The 10615-nt window shown below is 42.5% G+C and overlaps 1 long non-coding RNA gene across 1 annotated transcript; it reads left to right on the top strand.

Moving 5' to 3' along the window:
- Positions 1 to 8727: 8727 nt before the first annotated feature.
- Positions 8728 to 10324, top strand: LOC311224937. The gene is made up of 3 exons (XR_014619479.1): positions 8728 to 8856; positions 9594 to 9954; positions 10166 to 10324. It is a non-coding gene; the product is annotated as an uncharacterized lncRNA (long non-coding RNA).
- Positions 10325 to 10615: the final 291 nt, after the last annotated feature.

Here is a 10615-nt window from a genome sequence, read left to right as displayed (position 1 = left end):
ACTTTATACATTCTGCTGCAAAGCCATGAGTATGTGCAAATATTTACATGTTTATACAGTTCAAACGGTGCAATGAAAAATATGTTTAAGATATTGCTCAGCAGAATTACCCCCCAAATAAAGACAATTCAGTAGGGTTGAAGAGTTGACAGTTCCCGCAAAATTCTTAAGGTGGCCATATACACTGGGGCGACATCCCTCCTGCTGACTTGTTGTACACAATTTGTAAGTTGATTTGGATAAAAACGTCAATAAAATGACTAAACGTAAATAACCTTTTTTCAGCAAATCTTCGGTTATCATTTATTTTGCACACCTGTTGATCGACAGGTGATGACAATAGTAGAAAAGGACTCCTGCACACCTTCCCGCACAAGTCTTCTACACTTTCAAATAAAAAACATCTACTGGGAACATTCTGGTACAAAGACCGATAACCTGATGAAGGTCTTTGTACAGAAACCTTATTCTCAATAAATATTTTTTTATTGCAAGTGAAGAAGACAAACAAAAAGATGAGAGACAATTAATATAATATTATTTATCAAATGATGTTAAGAGAAAATAATATATGAGTAAAGGGAGCACCTGTTAGTTTACTTCCTTCGGGCAGAGATGTTTGAGAGTGGAGCGTTGTCCATAGCATTACATATTCTATTACAGTACAGGCAACTTCACCTCAACTGGTTAGGTGCCATGGATATCTTTTTTTAATCACAACAATACAGATCCATCGATATTTACCCAGGTGAAAATATTCATGCACATAATTCTACCGGCTACAGCAAGAACGACAATTGCACGTGCAAATTGCAGGATAATTTCATCTCATCCATGTGAATATTAGTCTATTGTAGGTTACATCACAGCATACACTTGTTAATAAACAGTATTAACCGTAGTGACAACTGCAACTTTGATGTGATGTTCCATTTGGTGGATAAAATAATAATAAATCAGGTAACTATTACATTTAGTCATATAACTCACACACTGTCGTATAGAAAGGTGCTATCTTGGGGCGCCCTCGTGGCGCATACCATAGTGCCTCGCGCACCTACGCGGCCGACCAGGGTTCGATCCCAGCTCCCGTCGTCATTTGTCGCATGTCCTCCCCGCCTCTCCTCCCGTTCGCCCTCTCCTCTGTCGGTCCTGCGTGGCCAATAAAAGCTGTAAAAATGCTAAAAAAAAGAAAGGTGCTATCTTGAAAACATAATTCTATGCTACAGACTAGAGTATAAGTAATTTTTTTAGGAAATGTCAACATGAATGCAGTTGCACGTATTCTCCAGACAAAAAATGCTCTGAACTTCATAAAGGTCAGACAAAGCTTGTCAAAAGCTCAAACAGTGAACTCCAAGCCCACGTGGTTGAACTCAAAATTCAAAGAAACAGACTGAGAAACGATGTAAACACCATGATCAAATCTGCATCAATTTCATCAATGACAAAACTGAGGAAAGCAAAAACAAACCCTGTGAACTTTGGCAATTACTCAACAACCAACTAGGCTGCAACAAAAAACTAAAAACCAGATTTACAAACATAAACATAAAGACAGAAAACACTCTCATCACAGATAAGCTGGATGTGGCCAAATACCTAAACATATATTTACAAACATAGCGACAACACTGGTTAATAAACTACCCTCCCACTCAGGGCATTTTGGGGTAGAACACATCATAGCCTACTACAAAAACCTAGGGGTCCGCAAAGACGACTTCAAACTAGAAATGGTAACAACAGATGAGGTACTCAAATAACTGAGCGCCCTCCAACCTAACAAGGCCACTGACCATGACAATATCCCCTCCAAATTCCTCAGAGATTCAGCAGCCGCCATCACCCCAGTCATCACACACATAATAAACCTCTCCATAAAACAGGGACATGTCCCCAAGGACTTCAAAATTGCGAGAGTGACCCCCCTGCACAAAAAAGGCAGCAAATTAGACCCAGGCAACCACCGCCCTGTTTCTATTCTTACCTCCATCTCGAAAGTCATGGAACAAATTGTCTATGAACAGGTCGAAAAGTAGCCTACCTTGTGGAAAAGAATCTACGAATTTCAATCTGGCTTCAGAACATCCCACTCCACTGACGCATGCCGTCTCTATTTGAACGACCACATCAAACAAGAGGTGGACGTGGGCAAATACTGCGGCATGGTCATGCTGGACCTACAAAAGGCCTTCGACACTGTCAATCACCCCATTCTGATTGACAAACTAAAAGCAATTTTTTTTTAAATATATTATTTATTTGTTTATCAGTGAGCTGGATGCAATCCTACCTGGAGGGGAGAGAACAGATGGTAGAGGTAAACGGTACTCTATCCCCCCCCCCCCTCCCAGTGAGCTGTGGTGTTCCACAAGGAAGCATACTAGGACCGTTACTGTTCCTAATTTATGCAAATGACATGTCGTCAGCTTGTGACTGCAACTTGTTCCTGTTCGCGGAAGACTCAGCCCTGCTGGTCTCTGACAAGAACAAGTTGCAGGTTGAAAAAACCCTCAGCTCAGAACTCGGCAGAATCTGCACCTGGCTCGCTGACAACAAACTATTATTACACCTGGGTAAAACAGAGTCCATTCTCTTCGGATCAAAGAACAAACTCAGCAAGGCCAACGTTACAGTGGGTGATAATATTGTCACAAGGAAAGATGAAATTACATACGTACCTGGGTTCCATCCTAAAGGCAAATCTTTCCTGTGACAAAATGGCATCCAATGTAATAAAAAGTCAACCAAAGAACAAGATTCTTGTACCGGATCTCCTCTCTGGTAAACAAGAATACCCTGAAGACTCTAGCAGGAGCACTCATTCAAGGGTACTACGACTATGCTTGCACCTCATAGTACCAAAGCACATCAAAGGCACTAAAAACAAGATTACAAACATCACAAAACAAACTGGTCAAACTACTGCTTGACCTTACTCCTAAAACCCACCTCACCCCTGCCCATTTTGACAACCTAGGATGGCTTAGAGTAGACGACAGAGTACAGCAACTTGCAATGGGCCTGGTCTACAAGATACACTACACCACTAAGGTACCCATGTACATGTCGAAATACTTCCCAAAGGTCAGTGATCTAGTGACTGCGAAGGCCATAACACATTTCATACTCATCAAACCAGTCAGTGAGTCCTCTTACGCTGTGGATGGAGGCGGTGTCATCCTGGAACCATTCCCATCAGGATAGAAATGTTTCATTATAGGGCTGTATCCTATGGCCGCATAAAGGTGATCACTCAGAATAACTTAGTATTGATTTGCAGTGACCCTTGCCTCTGGAATAACATTATGAATGCATGTGTACTGCATAATATAATTATGCTGTATTATGTTTTGTACCCTTCAAAGTCATTGTAAATAAGAGCTTGCTCTCAATCTTTCAAGATTAAATAAAGATTGAATGAATAATTGTATCATGCAGTACACCTGTATGGACACATCTGCATTCATGTTTTTCCTTTGTCACCCACACTTCATTACATGCACTACCGTGCCTCTATTTCGGTCACACCATGCCAGTTTGTTGTTTTTCTATCCTAAACCAGTAAAACAGAAAAGTGCCTCTACTACTAGACTAGCTTTGTAAAGTGAACATAAGAAGTTATGATGGCAGACACAATTAATACATAGTAATAATAATAATCACCAAAGTAGACAGAATACATTAAAAGGTAAATCGGTTTTAATATTATAACATGACCCATGTAGGGAATTCAATTCAGAGCTGTTGCACAGCTATTCTTTTGCCAGACATGTTTTTGTATTGATATCTGCAGTAAGGAGAGGTCTGTAGGTTTGTTCCATAGTTCTTCTAAAGATATTTCTGAAGTGATGGTCCCAGGTGATTAGTGGAGCTGGTGTGACAAGGAGCTGGATGCACCAGTTAAGAGACTTAAAATTGTCCATCTTATTCTTTCTTCTTGTACTGCTCAAGGTGCGATAGGACCCAACCGGAAGGTCCCAGGATAGCCACAGCGAATGCACTGAAGGCAAAGATGCTTTGCTGGAAATAGAGAAAGAGAGCGATTATTAAATTTGCTTTACCAGAGATGGTACAGAAAGGAGACAGCGCAACTCAGAGTCATTTCCTGCCATTCATCATGAAAACTAGACAAGACGCAACAAGTAATTCCCCCCATCCCCACCCTAGGAGACCAGCGATCTCACAGTGAACGAATAGGGATAGCGATTCTTATCTACTATCGTAGGATTTAATATTTTACTATATTTATGTAGGTTTTTTATCAAGGCTACACAAAGACAAATTTTTACCGTCCTGAATCCAGCTAAATGAATGTTGTTCAGTTGTTCTGTAAGGGATGGGATAATGAAACACTGGGAGTAGTGAAGAGCCAATCGAAAAGGAGGGGCATCGGCATTCAATATCTGTCATTGTGGCAAATGTCATGTTTCAATGATTCATACTGACATCGATGTTGAAAAGGGGTGTCAAATAGATTTGAAAGTTGTTTGAAAGTCACTAACCAGGGGAGCTCCAGTAGCTCACCACGTACCTCGAGCGCTATTTCGGCGCCGGGGACAACCGTGCTCGTCACGGATCTGGGGTTTAGCGAGTTCGAATCCCGGACTGCAGCCGTGCCTTTCCCAGAGTGTCTTCCCCCCCATCTGAACCCTTTCAGCCTGTTTCTGTCGGTCATCCTTGACCAGAATAAATGCGATAAACGTATAAAAGAGCCAGGGGAATGGCCAAAGTTTAAAAAAAAAAAAAAAAAAGTCACTAACCATAAACAATTCACCCTTGCGAAAACCACTAGGTCATATATTTTGATTTTCATGAATATATGATGAAGTTTTGTGTCAATCGGATTTAGGGTGTCCAAGTTATGGCTCAATATTTAACATTTTCTACCTGTGATTATAGAGACACCATCAGGCCAGTCGATTAAAAAACATCTATTTGAAATTGAGATTAAAATGCAAACAATAGCACCCGCAGGCAAGAGAGGAAATAGAGTCTGAGGCTGTGACCAGAGCTATGATAACAGAGGGGAGGGGGACAATGGTGATATTAGTGGCAATATTTGGCATTTTTTTGTCAGGAAATGTACATTCTGAGTAACTGCAAAATGTATCAAATCACGGCAGTGGAGTAAAACGAGTTCTCCGTCACCATAAGTGAAAGTAAAGACGGGTGACATTTCAGTGACTTCCGTGCCCAATTTTACTATGGAAGTGAATCATGGAGAAATCGGACAGGAAAAAGTAACTGCTCCTAAATTAAAACAAGCAGTGAAAAATGTTCATACCGATAGTTTTTCATTTGGATTTCATCGATTCCGGTTCTTAATTAATCTCTGTATTTTTAGGAACATTTTATATCAAGAACCAAAACTATTATAGCTTTCATTCTTGGCAGATTTAGGCTATAGTCAGTCATCAGTAAATTGTGAACCATGTATATTTTTTCTCTTAACTTGTTGTAACTAGCCTTTAGTTTGCAATGAATACTGTACTGGTGATGAGAAAGCTTTTTTTCTTATTAAAAATGTTTTACTTATAAACCCATTGCCCTTGTATTACACTGGATAAATGATGGGCCAAGTTGCATGTAAAATGTCTCACTCGCCCATCTCTGTGCAACTGCCGGGGCAGTGCTGGACGGGAGAGCACATGATGATGGCACTCAGACTGGGAAGCCTTCCAACAGCCTCTAAGTTTATTTAGTTTCATCTCTTCACATACTGGAATGTAAGCAAAATAACAGTAATAGTATAGGATACTGTATGCTGCAGAGTATGTTATGCTATAAAGACTCTGGCTGCATGCATGCGACTGTAGACTATTTATATGTCACACACATCAGAAAATAACCCAGAAGGTTAGTTCAGACATACAAGATTATGCACAGCAGACAATGATCTTACACAAGGACGTTGTCCGGCGTGCGCCCTGCACCAATGGCACCCGCTGCTGCTACTTGAAATAAGACTTAGTTATCAAGCACATTAGCAATATCATGTGTAGTTGAGGTAGAGTCCTTGTGAGAGATCAATGTCCCCTGTGCATAACCTCCCTCCTATCTTGCATGCGTCTCATCTTGAATTAACTTCTGGAGAGGAGCTGATCCATTTTCTGATATATTGATAGTCTACAGCCACATGGGTGCAGTCAGAGTCCTTATAGCATATTATACAACGGCATGCAAATTTCTCGATTCTGATTGGCCATTTACACGTCTTTATTGGCAACAATCCACGGTCCTGGGCTCAGGACCCGGCCACAACCGAATCACATATCACTCCCCGGCTCACTCCGGGAGAAAACAAGATCGCGGACAACAAATGGTTATGTTGAAAGCACCATAACGACTAAATATGAAACAATGTTGGATGATGTAATTGATGGGTCTTGAGTCAATCTAGAACAAAAGAAAAATCGCGGATTGATTGATTGATTAATTGATTGATTTAAATTTCTTCCTTCCTACTTTCTACTGACTGCAGCGTTCTCTCTCACACTGTCCGACGCTGGCGTACCCACAAACACACACACACACACATACACACACACACGCACACACTGTGACACACACACACACACACACACTCCTGTCTGCAACAGCGGGGGAGTCAGACTGAGAGAGAAGCAGCGCTGTTTTAAGTGAGCATGGTCTATTGAATTGATTGATTGGTTGATTGCTAATTTTATTACTGTACCCCTGGTTTCCAACTGGTTAAGTTTAGGCTAAAAGAAATAAATAAAAAAATAGGGCGAAGAAAACGTTTTTTTCCTATAGGGCAAAGAAAACGTTTTAATTTGTTTTACCTACTTTATATAGAAGCATCTAATAATGAAGTTCTATGGAAAGTAGGTCTGCATTCCCTTAACAATTGTGTGTATTGAGCCGTACTGTATTGTACCCATTCTGCATCTGGTAATACAATTTTCAATCAATCATTCCAATAATACACAGTTGGATGTGTTAGTTGGTTGGATGCACTTCAAGCTGCTTCCACATGAGGCAACTTCTCTCAATCATTCCAATAATACACAGTTGGATGTGTTAGTTTGGTTGGATGCACTTCAAGCTGCTTCCACATGGAGGCAACTTGTCTTTTTTGTAGTTGTGGGAACTACTTTTTCTGGCGGATGGTTTTTTCAATAAATCTTCGATTAATGTGTGTTTATTGTATAGAAATAAGGTTGGATGAATCTGGCAGTTGTATAAAAGCTTTACACCACTTGTAGTCGTGATTTGTGACCAATAAACCATGCCTAGGGGGGTCTAAGGACCCTCGGCTGCGCCTCGGGCCTAACGACCACCCCTAGGCATGGTTTATTGGTCACAAACCACTCCTGCGCGTGATGTAATGCTTAAACATACTCTGTCTGCAGAATACAGTAAGCTACCTACAACTCCAGTTATTTGGGTTACATTCCAGTATGTGAGATTTTACTGAAACAAAATAACAAACTTAGAGAGGCTACTGGCCTGTTGCTCCCCAGCCTTAGCACTACACAACGTAATGGAACTTAATAGAAAACGTTATTACTAGTCTGGATAATTTGATAACATTACTCATATACTACCAGTAAGAAGTTTGAGTACACCTGCAAAACCATTTGTTCCATGATTGTCTATGCTATAAACTGTATATCGTGTCTGTCTATAAATACGTAATATTTCATTATAGGACATGTGTACTTATGGTCTGTGACGAAGTCAATTGCATTGTATAATAATACATAATATACGACTGTAATGGCGGCCTGAGACTGAGTCATGTTTAAAAACATGAAATATCGACCTTCATCCCATCACTTAACGATGCCCCACCCTTAGTATATCACCCCTCTCCTTATGGACCCAATTACAAACGTTGTTATGTCTTTTTTTTTTTACCTTGGCTTTAGTTTGACCTCGTTACATCACGATCTAGTGCTGATGGCTAAACCTGGGCTCACTAGCCGACATAGCATTACCGTCAGAGAAGGTCGTAATACATGTCATTTTAACTTACACCAACGCCGAGTTTGTCCTTGGCTGGTCTGGTGAAGACATTAGCCCGCTGTGTGACCGTCTGTCCCCACAGAGCAGGAGCAGCGGCGCGGGTAGCGATGGTTCTCAGAAGCCCAGACATGTTTCTCTTCGTGGTGGACCTGTAAGTTACTGTATGACTCGAAGCTTCCCTCTCTCTGTCTGTTGTTTCCTTCAACTGATCTTGACGCAGAGAGGAAGTTGTGTTGTGGTGCCGGGGGCCAACGAGGTTTATCCTGGTTTATCTCCGCATAGCGCCATCTACTGCATTGGATGTTCTTCTTCTTTTTCATCTTCTTCTTCTCCTTCTTCTTCTTTTTGAGGTTTAACGGCGGCCGACCACTTGTTAGGGTATTTGCCGCCATCTACTGGTATCCTTTACCTCCTACAAAATCCAATTCCCCTCACCTTCAGAGATGCTTCCACCTGCAGAACCACGTCTCCAGCAGGCTGAGGATACCGCGGGCTGAGGATACCGCCGGCTGAGGACACTCGCTTCCATTGGCTGATTTGGGTCACGTGACCGTCCCACCCAATGGCTGAATTGGAGTGTTGCACTGCGGGCATTGGCTGATTTGGGTCACGTGACCGTCCCACCCAATGGCTGAATTGGAGTGTTGCACTGCGGGCATTGGCTGATTTGGGTCACGTGATTTGGAGCGGCGGAAAGGAACCAAAAAATAATAATAATAAACACTGAACAGACGTAGACAAAATGGGGGCATCTTTGGACACCCCTGCGGCTTGTCCTTTGTGTAGTTATGCATATCGGGACCCGATCACGTTGAAGTGCAAGCATCGTTTCTGCAAGTTTCTGGAGTGACTTCGCGACCGGTCCGTTTTATTGTCCCGAGTGGCGGTGCAACACCTCGTACAAGATTTATTGATTGATTGATTGATTGATTGATTGATTGATTGATTGATTGATTGATTGATTGATTGATTGAAAAGTTTATTAACAGATTGCAGAATGGGTACAGTACAGTACAGCTCAATACATACAATTGTTAAGAGGATGCAGACCTGAGAAAGACTGATGAATGAATTGAAAATGGGGGACCCTGTAAACAAGACGAAAGTATTTCTCTGGGCTGCATCCCCTTAACAATTGTGTATTGAGCTGTACTGTACTGTACCCATTGATTGATTGATTGAAAAGTTTATTAACAGATTGCAGAATGGGTACAGTACAGTACAGCTCAACAATACACAGACCAGAGAAAGACTTTCGTCTTGTTTACATCAGGGTCCCCCATTTTCAATTCATCATAACATATATGCCATACACGACATACAGATAGACAGTACTGCTACATCTATACATTTATGACATACCAGATTTGCAAATACAGTACTGTTTGTGCTACAAAAAGTGTCCAGAAAAAGAGTGTATATACATACATACTTCCTTAACTGTCTCAGGTGGTAGAGGCGCTGCTTCACCTTCTTTACGACTGAGTCTAATAATAATAATTTAGGACCTGCTCAGAGGTCATAAATCGGCACACATGCGATGCATGCATGCAATTCGTATCTGCGATTAACCCATCCCATCGTCCTTCCCCCCCAAGGGCAGCCGGGAGCAGACGGGCGTCAACGTGAGCCGCGCCAGGGGACCAATCCAAGTGCTCCTGTCCGTCTTCGTCAAGGACGCCACAGCGTTAGCGATCTGTTGTTGTGCATGTTTTTCCATTGGGTTTATCTTATCGGGGGGGAAACCCTTGCGAGCACATGCAAACATGCAAACTCCACACAGAAAGGCCCGGGAGATACCCCACCTGGGTAACTGGCATCATGGAAACCTGGTCCCCAAGCGGGAATCGAACCCTGGACCTTCTTGCTGTGAGGCGACAGTGTTAACCACTACACCACCATGCCGCTATCATCTATGTGTGTTGTCCATGTCAGGTCCTCTGAGATGTGGACCCCCAGGTACTTGAAGCTGCTCACCCTGTCCACGGTAGCCCCGTTTATAACATTACATCTCTAATATATTGTATAACATTACATCTCTAACATACTGTAGTATTATAACATTACATGTCTAATATATTATATAACATTACATCTCTACCTACTGTAGTAGTTTAAGTAACAGGACATGTCTAACTCATCTCTGATCGCCTGTCTTCCTCTTGTATAGCTGGGCATATCTCCACTGTTGTTCCATGAGGTCTACCTGCCAAAGAAGGACGACGGGGTAAAGACCGTGTCCCGCCGCCTGGACGACCAGAACGGACACGGAGGCAGAGAGGACGTCTCCCTCCCCTGTCCCCGACTCTGTGTCCTGGACCGAGAGGAGACCGGGTTCGGGTTCCACCTGGGCTGTGTTCAGGATGAGCCCGGGACATTCATTAGCCAGGTACTCCATACTATAGGGATGCACCGATCAGACTCTTTCAGTCCCGATACTGATACCGATATACCTGGGCTTTGGGTATCGGCCGATACCGAGTACCGATCCGATACCCATTGTTCAATTAATAAACTGCCCAGGTGGCCAGCATACTCGGCCCAATTCCGGCTACCGGTCGGCACACTCGGCATATGTCCGGCACGGCACGCCAACGATGAGCCGGATCTGGCTCGGTAA

Source organism: Notolepis coatsorum, assembly GCF_963971535.1.
Source record: "Notolepis coatsorum genome assembly, chromosome: 3".
Lineage (NCBI taxonomy): Eukaryota > Metazoa > Chordata > Actinopteri > Aulopiformes > Paralepididae > Notolepis > Notolepis coatsorum.
The sequence above is the reverse complement of the archived record's forward strand: the minus strand, read 5'-3'. Positions and strand labels throughout refer to the sequence as shown.